Source organism: Schistocerca nitens, chromosome 1 (genome assembly GCF_023898315.1).
Source record: "Schistocerca nitens isolate TAMUIC-IGC-003100 chromosome 1, iqSchNite1.1, whole genome shotgun sequence".
In the NCBI taxonomy this organism is placed as follows: domain Eukaryota; kingdom Metazoa; phylum Arthropoda; class Insecta; order Orthoptera; family Acrididae; genus Schistocerca; species Schistocerca nitens.
Genome location: NC_064614.1, coordinates 1,215,285,479 through 1,215,297,807, shown reverse-complemented (window position 1 = coordinate 1,215,297,807; position 12,329 = coordinate 1,215,285,479). Strand labels below are relative to the sequence as shown.

Sequence of the window (12,329 nt, the reverse complement as noted above, 5' to 3'; positions counted from 1 at the left end):
CACATCCCTAGCAATTTCATGCCGTCCTCGAAGCGTCAGCCATTGCTTGCTGACAGTGTGCTTCGATGAGAAGTGGCCAGATGATGCATCTCTCTCGCCGTCAGTTATAGGCGGGAATCATACTTAATGTAGTTTTCTGCAAGCGTCAGTCGACATCAGACATCTCTGTCTGACCTTTGCCCTTAATGTATCCAGCAAGCTGCCTCCTGACCGTCTCCAGTAAAAGTCCCCTTCGGCAAGCCCCTTGTGCTGAAGGGAAAATTGCCGCCGTTTCTATAGATACAGAGTGTCATTGTTTAATGGGTACAGTTAAGGAACCATAGTAAAATGTCTTGTTGTGAAACTGTCTACTTTTCTCACTTGTGGCCGAGAAAACTGTAACCCTCTCATCTTGGGCTGAAAGAATTATAGATTATGATTGGGCTTACATACATTGACTCGTGAAGTAATACAAAATTATTTCAGTCTTCATTGTATTTGTTTCTGTACAAAATGTGCGTTCTATTGCTATCTGTAGGTAAAAACTGGGTATTGAAAGATAATTTCCGTGAACAGGCACGTGAATATATGGTTCCGTTTCTACAGCATTTACATATAACAGCGTCATGGATAACAGATCATGGAGAATTTTGCTTGTATGTGTAAGGTTAACACACTTCACAATAGAACTGAGGTCACAACAATTTTCACGTTTTGAAGACGCTTGTTGTTACCCATATGTCAATACCCATCTTGTGATTGGCAGACATTTTTAAAAATTGCCCGTCCCTTGTGGGGATCAAACCTACGACCTTTGGATTAGAAGTCCAACGCGCTATCCTCTGCGCCAAAGGGACGATGTGCAAGTTCTTTCCTCAGATGTAAGTGATTGTGCAAGACATGACCCCCCGTGCTACATGTCTCGCGTCACTTTTCTGATTTGGTGTTGTCATTGGATCTGTTTTTCAAGGCTTTGATGTCCATTCTAATTGTTAGGCTAACTTTCATAGTTGTCTGAAGCAATTAGATCAAAGACTCATTATTTATGCAACAGACACGATACGTCGCTCCGAATCGCTCTGTTTACCATAGCCCTACTGATTTATACACCTGCGTATTGACCGAGTTTCTCTATACAGTCATAGTAACACAGTCCTGCTATTAGATCCGCTCACGTGCACTGCTTAAAGGTAAATGGGAATTGCATTCTTTAGAACAGCATCCGCTCACAAAGTGGTAAACGACGCACTGGAAACACTGTACAATTAGTAACATTTTTTGACTTTGGTCGACTGCTGTGTCACAGCCGGTCCCCATCATATGTATACACTCCAACAACGGACGTGTGTGTCCTGTTAGCACATTTACCAGGGAGGTTAGCTGCATCACCTCCCTAGCAATTTCATGCCGTCCTCGAAGCGTCAGCCATTGCTTGCTGACAGTGTACTTCGATGAGAAGTGGCCAGATGATGCATCTCTCTCGCCGTCAGTTATAGGCGGGAATCATACTTAATGTAGTTTTCTGCAAGCGTCAGTCGACATCAGACATCTCTGTCTGACCTTTGCCCTTAATGTATCCAGCAAGCTGCCTCCTGACCGTCTCCAGTAAAAGTCCCCTTCGGCAAGCCCCTTGTGCTGAAGGGAAAATTGCCGCCGTTTCTATAGATACAGAGTGACATTGTTTAATGGGTACAGTTAAGGAACCATAGTAAAATGTTTTGTTGTGAAACTGTCTACTTTTCTCACTTGTGGCCGAGAAAACTGTAACCCTCTCATCTTGGGCTGAAAGAATTATAGATTATGATTGGGCTTACATACATTGACTCGTGAAGTAATACAAAATTATTTCAGTCTTCATTGTATTTGTTTCTGTACAAAATGTGCGTTCTATTGCTATCTGTAGGTAAAAACTGGGTATTGAAAGATAATTTCCGTGAACAGGCACGTGAATATATGGTTCCGTTTCTACAGCATTTACATATAACAGCGTCATGGATAACAGATCATGGAGAATTTTGCTTGTATGTGTAAGGTTAACACACTTCACAATAGAACTGAGGTCACAACAATTTTCACGTTTTGAAGACGCTTGTTGTTACCCATATGTCAATACCCATCTTGTGATTGGCAGACATTTTTAAAAATTGCCCGTCCCTTGTGGGGATCGAACCCACGACCTTTGGATTAGAAGTCCAACGCGCTATCCTCTGCGCCAAAGGGACGCTGTGCAAGTTCTTTGCTCAGATGTAAGTGATTGTGCAAGACATGACCCCCCGTGCTACATGTCTCGCGTCACTTTTCTGATTTGGTGTTGTCATTGGATCTGTTTTTCAAGGCTTTGATGTCCATTCTAATTGTTAGGCTAACTTTCATAGTTGTCTGAAGCAATTAGATCAAAGACTCATTATTTATGCAACAGACACGATACGTCGCTCCGAATCGCTCTGTTTACCATAGCCCTACTGATTTATACACCTGCGTATTGACAGAGTTTCTCTATACAGTCATAGTAACACAGTCCTGCTATTAGATCCGCTCACGTGCACTGCTTAAAGGTAAATGGGAATTGCATTCTTTAGAACAGCATCCGCTCACAAAGTGGTAAACGACGCACTGGAAACACTGTACAATTAGTAACATTTTTTGACTTTGGTCGACTGCTGTGTCACAGCCGGTCCCCATCATATGTATACACTCCAACAACGGACGTGTGTGTCCTGTTAGCACATTTACCAGGGAGGTTAGCTGCATCACCTCCCTAGCAATTTCATGCCGTCCTCGAAGCGTCAGCCATTGCTTGCTGACAGTGTACTTCGATGAGAAGTGGCCAGATGATGCATCTCTCTCGCCGTCAGTTATAGGCGGGAATCATACTTAATGTAGTTTTCTGCAAGCGTCAGTCGACATCAGACATCTCTGTCTGACCTTTGCCCTTAATGTATCCAGCAAGCTGCCTCCTGACCGTCTCCAGTAAAAGTCCCCTTCGGCAAGCCCCTTGTGCTGAAGGGAAAATTGCCGCCGTTTCTATAGATACAGAGTGTCATTGTTTAATGGGTACAGTTAAGGAACCATAGTAAAATGTTTTGTTGTGAAACTGTCTACTTTTCTCACTTGTGGCCGAGAAAACTGTAACCCTCTCATCTTGGGCTGAAAGAATTATAGATTATGATTGGGCTTACATACATTGACTCGTGAAGTAATACAAAATTATTTCAGTCTTCATTGTATTTGTTTCTGTACAAAATGTGCGTTCTATTGCTATCTGTAGGTAAAAACTGGGTATTGAAAGATAATTTCCGTGAACAGGCACGTGAATATATGGTTCCGTTTCTACAGCATTTACATATAACAGCGTCATGGATAACAGATCATGGAGAATTTTGCTTGTATGTGTAAGGTTAACACACTTCACAATAGAACTGAGGTCACAACAATTTTCACGTTTTGAAGACGCTTGTTGTTACCCATATGTCAATACCCATCTTGTGATTGGCAGACATTTTTAAAAATTGCCCGTCCCTTGTGGGGATCGAACCCACGACCTTTGGATTAGAAGTCCAACGCGCTATCCTCTGCGCCAAAGGGACGCTGTGCAAGTTCTTTGCTCAGATGTAAGTGATTGTGCAAGACATGACCCCCCGTGCTACATGTCTCGCGTCACTTTTCTGATTTGGTGTTGTCATTGGATCTGTTTTTCAAGGCTTTGATGTCCATTCTAATTGTTAGGCTAACTTTCATAGTTGTCTGAAGCAATTAGATCAAAGACTCATTATTTATGCAACAGACACGATACGTCGCTCCGAATCGCTCTGTTTACCATAGCCCTACTGATTTATACACCTGCGTAATGACAGAGTTTCTCTATACAGTCATAGTAACACAGTCCTGCTATTAGATCCGCTCACGTGCACTGCTTAAAGGTAAATGGGAATTGCATTCTTTAGAACAGCATCCGCTCACAAAGTGGTAAACGACGCACTGGAAACACTGTACAATTAGTAACATTTTTTGACTTTGGTCGACTGCTGTGTCACAGCCGGTCCCCATCATATGTATACACTCCAACAACGGACGTGTGTGTCCTGTTAGCACATTTACCAGGGAGGTTAGCTGCATCACCTCCCTAGCAATTTCATGCCGTCCTCGAAGCGTCAGCCATTGCTTGCTGACAGTGTACTTCGATGAGAAGTGGCCAGATGATGCATCTCTCTCGCCGTCAGTTATAGGCGGGAATCATACTTAATGTAGTTTTCTGCAAGCGTCAGTCGACATCAGACATCTCTGTCTGACCTTTGCCCTTAATGTATCCAGCAAGCTGCCTCCTGACCGTCTCCAGTAAAAGTCCCCTTCGGCAAGCCCCTTGTGCTGAAGGGAAAATTGCCGCCGTTTCTATAGATACAGAGTGTCATTGTTTAATGGGTACAGTTAAGGAACCATAGTAAAATGTTTTGTTGTGAAACTGTCTACTTTTCTCACTTGTGGCCGAGAAAACTGTAACCCTCTCATCTTGGGCTGAAAGAATTATACATTATGATTGGGCTTACATACATTGACTCGTGAAGTAATACAAAATTATTTCAGTCTTCATTGTATTTGTTTCTGTACAAAATGTGCGTTCTATTGCTATCTGTAGGTAAAAACTGGGTATTGAAAGATAATTTCCGTGAACAGGCACGTGAATATATGGTTCCGTTTCTACAGCATTTACATATAACAGCGTCATGGATAACAGATCATGGAGAATTTTGCTTGTATGTGTAAGGTTAACACACTTCACAATAGAACTGAGGTCACAACAATTTTCACGTTTTGAAGACGCTTGTTGTTACCCATATGTCAATACCCATCTTGTGATTGGCAGACATTTTTAAAAATTGCCCGTCCCTTGTGGGGATCGAACCCACGACCTTTGGATTAGAAGTCCAACGCGCTATCCTCTGCGCCAAAGGGACGCTGTGCAAGTTCTTTGCTCAGATGTAAGTGATTGTGCAAGACATGACCCCCCGTGCTACATGTCTCGCGTCACTTTTCAGATTTGGTGTTGTCATTGGATCTGTTTTTCAAGGCTTTGATGTCCATTCTAATTGTTAGGCTAACTTTCATAGTTGTCTGAAGCAATTAGATCAAAGACTCATTATTTATGCAACAGACACGATACGTCGCTCCGAATCGCTCTGTTTACCATAGCCCTACTGATTTATACACCTGCGTATTGACAGAGTTTCTCTATACAGTCATAGTAACACAGTCCTGCTATTAGATCCGCTCACGTGCACTGCTTAAAGGTAAATGGGAATTGCATTCTTTAGAACAGCATCCGCTCACAAAGTGGTAAACGACGCACTGGAAACACTGTACAATTAGTAACATTTTTTGACTTTGGTCGACTGCTGTGTCACAGCCGGTCCCCATCATATGTATACACTCCAACAACGGACGTGTGTGTCCTGTTAGCACATTTACCAGGGAGGTTAGCTGCATCACCTCCCTAGCAATTTCATGCCGTCCTCGAAGCGTCAGCCATTGCTTGCTGACAGTGTACTTCGATGAGAAGTGGCCAGATGATGCATCTCTCTCGCCGTCAGTTATAGGCGGGAATCATACTTAATGTAGTTTTCTGCAAGCGTCAGTCGACATCAGACATCTCTGTCTGACCTTTGCCCTTAATGTATCCAGCAAGCTGCCTCCTGACCGTCTCCAGTAAAAGTCCCCTTCGGCAAGCCCCTTGTGCTGAAGGGAAAATTGCCGCCGTTTCTATAGATACAGAGTGTCATTGTTTAATGGGTACAGTTAAGGAACCATAGTAAAATGTTTTGTTGTGAAACTGTCTACTTTTCTCACTTGTGGCCGAGAAAACTGTAACCCTCTCATCTTGGGCTGAAAGAATTATAGATTATGATTGGGCTTACATACATTGACTCGTGAAGTAATACAAAATTATTTCAGTCTTCATTGTATTTGTTTCTGTACAAAATGTGCGTTCTATTGCTATCTGTAGGTAAAAACTGGGTATTGAAAGATAATTTCCGTGAACAGGCACGTGAATATATGGTTCCGTTTCTACAGCATATACATATAACAGCGTCATGGATAACAGATCATGGAGAATTTTGCTTGTATGTGTAAGGTTAACACACTTCACAATAGAACTGAGGTCACAACAATTTTCACGTTTTGAAGACGCTTGTTGTTACCCATATGTCAATACCGATCTTGTGATTGGCAGACATTTTTAAAAATTGCCCGTCCCTTGTGGGGATCGAACCCACGACCTTTGGATTAGAAGTCCAACGCGCTATCCTCTGCGCCAAAGGGACGCTGTGCAAGTTCTTTGCTCAGATGTAAGTGATTGTGCAAGACATGACCCCCCGTGCTACATGTCTCGCGTCACTTTTCTGATTTGGTGTTGTCATTGGATCTGTTTTTCAAGGCTTTGATGTCCATTCTAATTGTTAGGCTAACTTTCATAGTTGTCTGAAGCAATTAGATCAAAGACTCATTATTTATGCAACAGACACGATACGTCGCTCCGAATCGCTCTGTTTACCATAGCCCTACTGATTTATACACCTGCGTATTGACAGAGTTTCTCTATACAGTCATAGTAACACAGTCCTGCTATTAGATCCGCTCACGTGCACTGCTTAAAGGTAAATGGGAATTGCATTCTTTAGAACAGCATCCGCTCACAAAGTGGTAAACGACGCACTGGAAACACTGTACAATTAGTAACATTTTTTGACTTTGGTCGACTGCTGTGTCACAGCCGGTCCCCATCATATGTATACACTCCAACAACGGACGTGTGTGTCCTGTTAGCACATTTACCAGGGAGGTTAGCTGCATCACCTCCCTAGCAATTTCATGCCGTCCTCGAAGCGTCAGCCATTGCTTGCTGACAGTGTACTTCGATGAGAAGTGGCCAGATGATGCATCTCTCTCGCCGTCAGTTATAGGCGGGAATCATACTTAATGTAGTTTTCTGCAAGCGTCAGTCGACATCAGACATCTCTGTCTGACCTTTGCCCTTAATGTATCCAGCAAGCTGCCTCCTGACCGTCTCCAGTAAAAGTCCCCTTCGGCAAGCCCCTTGTGCTGAAGGGAAAATTGCCGCCGTTTCTATAGATACAGAGTGTCATTGTTTAATGGGTACAGTTAAGGAACCATAGTAAAATGTTTTGTTGTGAAACTGTCTACTTTTCTCACTTGTGGCCGAGAAAACTGTAACCCTCTCATCTTGGGCTGAAAGAATTATAGATTATGATTGGGCTTACATACATTGACTCGTGAAGTAATACAAAATTATTTCAGTCTTCATTGTATTTGTTTCTGTACAAAATGTGCGTTCTATTGCTATCTGTAGGTAAAAACTGGGTATTGAAAGATAATTTCCGTGAACAGGCACGTGAATATATGGTTCCGTTTCTACAGCATTTACATATAACAGCGTCATGGATAACAGATCATGGAGAATTTTGCTTGTATGTGTAAGGTTAACACACTTCACAATAGAACTGAGGTCACAACAATTTTCACGTTTTGAAGACGCTTGTTGTTACCCATATGTCAATACCCATCTTGTGATTGGCAGACATTTTTAAAAATTGCCCGTCCCTTGTGGGGATCGAACCCACGACCTTTGGATTAGAAGTCCAACGCGCTATCCTCTGCGCCAAAGGGACGCTGTGCAAGTTCTTTGCTCAGATGTAAGTGATTGTGCAAGACATGACCCCCCGTGCTACATGTCTCGCGTCACTTTTCTGATTTGGTGTTGTCATTGGATCTGTTTTTCAAGGCTTTGATGTCCATTCTAATTGTTAGGCTAACTTTCATAGTTGTCTGAAGCAATTAGATCAAAGACTCATTATTTATGCAACAGACACGATACGTCGCTCCGAATCGCTCTGTTTACCATAGCCCTACTGATTTATACACCTGCGTATTGACAGAGTTTCTCTATACAGTCATAGTAACACAGTCCTGCTATTAGATCCGCTCACGTGCACTGCTTAAAGGTAAATGGGAATTGCATTCTTTAGAACAGCATCCGCTCACAAAGTGGTAAACGACGCACTGGAAACACTGTACAATTAGTAACATTTTTTGACTTTGGTCGACTGCTGTGTCACAGCCGGTCCCCATCATATGTATACACTCCAACAACGGACGTGTGTGTCCTGTTAGCACATTTACCAGGGAGGTTAGCTGCATCACCTCCCTAGCAATTTCATGCCGTCCTCGAAGCGTCAGCCATTGCTTGCTGACAGTGTACTTCGATGAGAAGTGGCCACATGATGCATCTCTCTCGCCGTCAGTTATAGGCGGGAATCATACTTAATGTAGTTTTCTGCAAGCGTCAGTCGACATCAGACATCTCTGTCTGACCTTTGCCCTTAATGTATCCAGCAAGCTGCCTCCTGACCGTCTCCAGTAAAAGTCCCCTTCGGCAAGCCCCTTGTGCTGAAGGGAAAATTGCCGCCGTTTCTATAGATACAGAGTGTCATTGTTTAATGGGTACAGTTAAGGAACCATAGTAAAATGTCTTGTTGTGAAACTGTCTACTTTTCTCACTTGTGGCCGAGAAAACTGTAACCCTCTCATCTTGGGCTGAAAGAATTATACATTATGATTGGGCTTACATACATTGACTCGTGAAGTAATACAAAGTTATTTCAGTCTTCATTGTATTTGTTTCTGTACAAAATGTGCGTTCTATTGCTATCTGTAGGTAAAAACTGGGTATTGAAAGATAATTTCCGTGAACAGGCACGTGAATATATGGTTCCGTTTCTACAGCATTTACATATAACAGCGTCATGGATAACAGATCATGGAGAATTTTGCTTGTATGTGTAAGGTTAACACACTTCACAATAGAACTGAGGTCACAACAATTTTCACGTTTTGAAGACGCTTGTTGTTACCCATATGTCAATACCCATCTTGTGATTGGCAGACATTTTTAAAAATTGCCCGTCCCTTGTGGGGATCGAACCCACGTCCTTTGGATTAGAAGTCCAACGCGCTATCCTCTGCGCCAAAGGGACGCTGTGCAAGTTCTTTGCTCAGATGTAAGTGATTGTGCAAGACATGACCCCCCGTGCTACATGTCTCGCGTCACTTTTCTGATTTGGTGTTGTCATTGGATCTGTTTTTCAAGGCTTTGATGTCCATTCTAATTGTTAGGCTAACTTTCATAGTTGTCTGAAGCAATTAGATCAAAGACTCATTATTTATGCAACAGACACGATACGTCGCTCCGAATCGCTCTGTTTACCATAGCCCTACTGATTTATACACCTGCGTATTGACAGAGTTTCTCTATACAGTCATAGTAACACAGTCCTGCTATTAGATCCGCTCACGTGCACTGCTTAAAGGTAAATGGGAATTGCATTCTTTAGAACAGCATCCGCTCACAAAGTGGTAAACGACGCACTGGAAACACTGTACAATTAGTAACATTTTTTGACTTTGGTCGACTGCTGTGTCACAGCCGGTCCCCATCATATGTATACACTCCAACAACGGACGTGTGTGTCCTGTTAGCACATTTACCAGGGAGGTTAGCTGCATCACCTCCCTAGCAATTTCATGCCGTCCTCGAAGCGTCAGCCATTGCTTGCTGACAGTGTACTTCGATGAGAAGTGGCCAGATGATGCATCTCTCTCGCCGTCAGTTATAGGCGGGAATCATACTTAATGTAGTTTTCTGCAAGCGTCAGTCGACATCAGACATCTCTGTCTGACCTTTGCCCTTAATGTATCCAGCAAGCTGCCTCCTGACCGTCTCCAGTAAAAGTCCCCTTCGGCAAGCCCCTTGTGCTGAAGGGAAAATTGCCGCCGTTTCTATAGATACAGAGTGTCATTGTTTAATGGGTACAGTTAAGGAACCATAGTAAAATGTTTTGTTGTGAAACTGTCTACTTTTCTCACTTGTGGCCGAGAAAACTGTAACCCTCTCATCTTGGGCTGAAAGAATTATAGATTATGATTGGGCTTACATATATTGACTCGTGAAGTAATACAAAATTATTTCAGTCTTCATTGTATTTGTTTCTGTACAAAATGTGCGTTCTATTGCTATCTGTAGGTAAAAACTGGGTATTGAAAGATAATTTCCGTGAACAGGCACGTGAATATATGGTTCCGTTTCTACAGCATTTACATATAACAGCGTCATGGATAACAGATCATGGAGAATTTTGCTTGTATGTGTAAGGTTAACACACTTCACAATAGAACTGAGGTCACAACAATTTTCACGTTTTGAAGACGCTTGTTGTTACCCATATGTCAATACCGATCTTGTGATTGGCAGACATTTTTAAAAATTGCCCATCCCTTGTGGGGATCGAACCCACGACATTTGGATTAGAAGTCCAACGCGCTATCCTCTGCGCCAAAGGGACGCTGTGCAAGTTCTTTGCTCAGATGTAAGTGATTGTGCAAGACATGACCCCCCGTGCTACATGTCTCGCGTCACTTTTCTGATTTGGTGTTGTCATTGGATCTGTTTTTCAAGGCTTTGATGTCCATTCTAATTGTTAGGCTAACTTTCATAGTTGTCTGAAGCAATTAGATCAAAGACTCATTATTTATGCAACAGACACGATACGTCGCTCCGAATCGCTCTGTTTACCATAGCCCTACTGATTTATACACCTGCGTATTGACAGAGTTTCTCTATACAGTCATAGTAACACAGTCCTGCTATTAGATCCGCTCACGTGCACTGCTTAAAGGTAAATGGGAATTGCATTCTTTAGAACAGCATCCGCTCACAAAGTGGTAAACGACGCACTGGAAACACTGTACAATTAGTAACATTTTTTGACTTTGGTCGACTGCTGTGTCACAGCCGGTCCCCATCATATGTATACACTCCAACAACGGACGTGTGTGTCCTGTTAGCACATTTACCAGGGAGGTTAGCTGCATCACCTCCCTAGCAATTTCATGCCGTCCTCGAAGCGTCAGCCATTGCTTGCTGACAGTGTACTTCGATGAGAAGTGGCCAGATGATGCATCTCTCTCGCCGTCAGTTATAGGCGGGAATCATACTTAATGTAGTTTTCTGCAAGCGTCAGTCGACATCAGACATCTCTGTCTGACCTTTGCCCTTAATGTATCCAGCAAGCTGCCTCCTGACCGTCTCCAGTAAAAGTCCCCTTCGGCAAGCCCCTTGTGCTGAAGGGAAAATTGCCGCCGTTTCTATAGATACAGAGTGTCATTGTTTAATGGGTACAGTTAAGGAACCATAGTAAAATGTCTTGTTGTGAAACTGTCTACTTTTCTCACTTGTGGCCGAGAAAACTGTAACCCTCTCATCTTGGGCTGAAAGAATTATAGATTATGATTGGGCTTACATACATTGACTCGTGAAGTAATACAAAATTATTTCAGTCTTCATTGTATTTGTTTCTGTACAAAATGTGCGTTCTATTGCTATCTGTAGGTAAAAACTGGGTATTGAAAGATAATTTCCGTGAACAGGCACGTGAATATATGGTTCCGTTTCTACAGCATTTACATATAACAGCGTCATGGATAACAGATCATGGAGAATTTTGCTTGTATGTGTAAGGTTAACACACTTCACAATAGAACTGAGGTCACAACAATTTTCACGTTTTGAAGACGCTTGTTGTTACCCATATGTCAATACCCATCTTGTGATTGGCAGACATTTTTAAAAATTGCCCGTCCCTTGTGGGGATCGAACCCACGACCTTTGGATTAGAAGTCCAACGCGCTATCCTCTGCGCCAAAGGGACGCTGTGCAAGTTCTTTGCTCAGATGTAAGTGATTGTGCAAGACATGACCCCCCGTGCTACATGTCTTGCGTCACTTTTCTGATTTGGTGTTGTCATTGGATCTGTTTTTCAAGGCTTTGATGTCCATTCTAATTGTTAGGCTAACTTTCATAGTTGTCTGAAGCAATTAGATCAAAGACTCATTATTTATGCAACAGACACGATACGTCGCTCCGAATCGCTCTGTTTACCATAGCCCTACTGATTTATACACCTGCGTATTGACAGAGTTTCTCTATACAGTCATAGTAACACAGTCCTGCTATTAGATCCGCTCACGTGCACTGCTTAAAGGTAAATGGGAATTGCATTCTTTAGAACAGCATCCGCTCACAAAGTGGTAAACGACGCACTGGAAACACTGTACAATTAGTAACATTTTTTGACTTTGGTCGACTGCTGTGTCACAGCCGGTCCCCATCATATGTATACACTCCAACAACGGACGTGTGTGTCCTGTTAGCACATTTACCAGGGAGGTTAGCTGCATCACCTCCCTAGCAATTTCATGCCGTCCTCGAAGCGTCAGCCATT

General features: G+C 42.7%; 9 non-coding genes across 9 annotated transcripts; all 9 read right to left on the bottom strand.

Annotated features, from left to right (window-relative positions):
- Window positions 1–763: 763 nt before the first annotated feature.
- Trnar-ucu (transfer RNA arginine (anticodon UCU)) lies at window positions 764–836 on the bottom strand. Its single transcript has one exon. It is a non-coding gene; the product is annotated as a tRNA-Arg (tRNA).
- A 1,292-nt stretch (window positions 837–2,128) lies between these two features.
- Window positions 2,129–2,201, bottom strand: Trnar-ucu (transfer RNA arginine (anticodon UCU)). The gene has a single exon. It is a non-coding gene; the product is annotated as a tRNA-Arg (tRNA).
- A 1,292-nt stretch (window positions 2,202–3,493) lies between these two features.
- Trnar-ucu (transfer RNA arginine (anticodon UCU)) lies at window positions 3,494–3,566 on the bottom strand. Its single transcript has one exon. It is a non-coding gene; the product is annotated as a tRNA-Arg (tRNA).
- Window positions 3,567–4,858: 1,292 nt separating this feature from the next.
- Trnar-ucu (transfer RNA arginine (anticodon UCU)) lies at window positions 4,859–4,931 on the bottom strand. The gene has a single exon. It is a non-coding gene; the product is annotated as a tRNA-Arg (tRNA).
- A 1,292-nt stretch (window positions 4,932–6,223) lies between these two features.
- Window positions 6,224–6,296, bottom strand: Trnar-ucu (transfer RNA arginine (anticodon UCU)). Its single transcript has one exon. It is a non-coding gene; the product is annotated as a tRNA-Arg (tRNA).
- Window positions 6,297–7,588: 1,292 nt separating this feature from the next.
- Window positions 7,589–7,661, bottom strand: Trnar-ucu (transfer RNA arginine (anticodon UCU)). Its single transcript has one exon. It is a non-coding gene; the product is annotated as a tRNA-Arg (tRNA).
- Window positions 7,662–8,953: 1,292 nt separating this feature from the next.
- Trnar-ucu (transfer RNA arginine (anticodon UCU)) lies at window positions 8,954–9,026 on the bottom strand. Its single transcript has one exon. It is a non-coding gene; the product is annotated as a tRNA-Arg (tRNA).
- Window positions 9,027–10,318: 1,292 nt separating this feature from the next.
- Trnar-ucu (transfer RNA arginine (anticodon UCU)) lies at window positions 10,319–10,391 on the bottom strand. Its single transcript has one exon. It is a non-coding gene; the product is annotated as a tRNA-Arg (tRNA).
- Window positions 10,392–11,683: 1,292 nt separating this feature from the next.
- Trnar-ucu (transfer RNA arginine (anticodon UCU)) lies at window positions 11,684–11,756 on the bottom strand. Its single transcript has one exon. It is a non-coding gene; the product is annotated as a tRNA-Arg (tRNA).
- Between the last annotated feature and the right edge of the window lie 573 nt (window positions 11,757–12,329).